Here is a 2,550-nt window from a genome sequence, read left to right as displayed (position 1 = left end):
GCAAATTCCAAAGGGACTATTTATTTAAATATAGAAATGAAAGCTGTAAATGTAGAATTTCTTTCTTAATGTAGAGTATGTTTAGAAAGATAAAAACATCTTCACTTCTGTCCTCCAATCTCATGTGACAAAAACGTCTCCTGCGTCCCACTCTAGCAGAAAACATACAAGGAAAGGAATTGTGAAGTCCAAGGTTCAACCTGATCAGGTGGACACATTTTAAAACCACCACCATCAAATGACTTGCAATCAAAGTTTTCTTCTTCTTTTCTTTTAAATATGGAATGCTTCACAAATTTGTGTGTCATCCTTGCACAGGGGACACTCTAATCTTCTCTGTATAATTCTAATTTTAGTATATGTGCTGCCAAAGCAAGCGCCAAAGTTTTCTATTCCAGCATTGTTAGTTAAAGCAAAATATTGTAAGAAGCCTATGTAGCTATAACAAAGGGTCTGGTTAAACAAATTATAGTCAACTATAAATTGAAATACTGCCATCATAAAAATGAATGAAAACACTCTTTACTTACCGATGTGACACAATCTCTATAATATTGTGCCAATTAAAACAAGGAGTTGAAACCAAAAGGCTTTTTTCCCCTAAGATTTTTATTTATTGATTTTAGAAAGAAGAGAGAGAGATTGAAAGAGAGAAAGACAGGGTGGGGTGGGGTGGGGTGGGGAGGAGCAGGAAGTATCAACTTGTTGTTTCTCCTATGTGCCTTGACCTCAGCATTCCAGGTCAATGCTTTATCCACTATGTCACCACAGATCAGGCCAGAGGTTTTAAAAAGGGAAGAAAATATATTCTTATTTGCTTGCATATTTATAAAATATCTGTGAAAGGACAGACCAGAAAGTGTTGACATTCATTGATCCTAGGGAGGAAAAATAGAGGATGAGGGTACCAAGAAAATATCCTTTTATACCTGTTGACTTTGAATCTTATGACTTCACTAATTTTTAAATTAATTAAATTTAAGAAACAACTGGCAAAAATCAAATGGGTGTGTACTGAATAACCAGCACACACCCTGCACAGTGCTAGGTATTATCTAGGCCACCAGATAAACCTGACTTGGAATATCTCCTACCTTGAGAGAACTAAGAGTCTTCCTAGGTTTTCTTCTTCAATGTCTCTTAAAATACCAATGTTCTACAAGGTTCTGGGGACCACTTCTTTTATCATTCCTAGGTAATCCCATCCATTCTCGTAGATTTAACCATTAGCTATATGTTGAATTGTCCCAAACATATATCTCTAACCTGTGATCAACCCTCAGTTTCACACAGGTATATCTGTTTTGAGTTTATTTGAACAAAGAGAGTCATTTCTACAAATATCAATGTCCAAAATCAAATCAGTTCAGAGATGGTCCGTGGAAACCCCAAACCTGATCTTCCCCCCAAAGTCTTATCTTAATGGATTTTTCATTTTGTGCCTTATTGTAATCTACTATTATTAAAACGCTTTTACAAATCTGTCTTTTTTATTGCTGTTTTCTGCTTTTGCTTCAATGCTGAGGAAGGCTTCTCCTGTTTCCAAAGCAAATAAAAATGTGTCTATATTTTCTTCTGTTTCTTTTATAATTTAATTAAATCTTTTCCTGAAATTTATTTTGGTGTGAGGTGGGGATCTAATGTCCCAACATCACTTGCTGAAAAAATAACTTATTTCTTCTCTTGTATGTTTGAATAAGTTTTTTCAATCTCTCTCTCTTCTTTCTAAAATCAACTTAAAAAAATCTTAGGAAAAAAAACCCTTTTGGTTTCAACTCCTTGTTTTAATCTTCTCTTGTAGGTTTGAATAAGTTTTTAGTTAATTTTCTGAGGGTTTTCAGCTACTCAATGTAACTAGTGAAAAATTTACTGTCTTCTTCGTCCTCCTTACACTACTTACATGAAGGTTTTTGTCTGTTTGTGTACGTGTTTGCAGAACGTTTGGGTTGTCCACAACAGAGATCTAACTTTAAACTGTCTTAAGCAAGAAATGGAAAGACTACAATAGACAGAAGTTGCTTCTATCATGGCTAAACTCAGGGATCCATATGAAGTCTTAAGCAATTTGTCTCTCTGTCCCTTGCCTCTGCTTCTTTCTGTGGGGTTCTCATTTTCAGATTTGCACACTATAAACAGAGATTAGGTGTTAAGTTAACCACAGGCCCCACTAACAGGCTCTTTCTGTCCTGGTGACATAACTCCATGGAGCCTTAGTAGGCTGCCTGTCAATGTTATTTTCAGTTCCTGTATTTGCCAAAACCCAGTAGAGAAGTTATCATCTTGTCACGCTGGGTCAGGCAGCTCTGGGAATAACTTTACCAGTTAGCTAAACAATTGGAATTGGACGGCACCTTCTTTTCTAGTTTTTGGGCCCTTCCTTTCTTCCTTTCCTCCCTCCCTCCCTCCCTCCCCCCCCTTCCTTCCTTCCTTCCTTCCTTTCTTCCTTCCTCCCTCCCTCCCTCCCTCCCTCCCTCTCTACCTCCCTCCCTCCCTTTACAGATATAATAAGCTAAGTTCTGTTTCTCACTACAACTTCTTAGTCTCAGGTTA

At 37.1% G+C, this 2,550-nt stretch overlaps 1 non-coding gene across 1 annotated transcript; it reads right to left on the bottom strand.

Moving 5' to 3' along the window:
* Positions 1 to 273: 273 nt before the first annotated feature.
* Positions 274 to 380, bottom strand: LOC136309743 (U6 spliceosomal RNA). Its single transcript, XR_010726393.1, has one exon. It is a non-coding gene; the product is annotated as a U6 spliceosomal RNA (small nuclear RNA).
* Positions 381 to 2,550: the final 2,170 nt, after the last annotated feature.

Source organism: Saccopteryx bilineata, chromosome 6 (genome assembly GCF_036850765.1).
Source record: "Saccopteryx bilineata isolate mSacBil1 chromosome 6, mSacBil1_pri_phased_curated, whole genome shotgun sequence".
Lineage (NCBI taxonomy): Eukaryota > Metazoa > Chordata > Mammalia > Chiroptera > Emballonuridae > Saccopteryx > Saccopteryx bilineata.
This window is presented reverse-complemented; position numbering and strand designations above follow the sequence as displayed.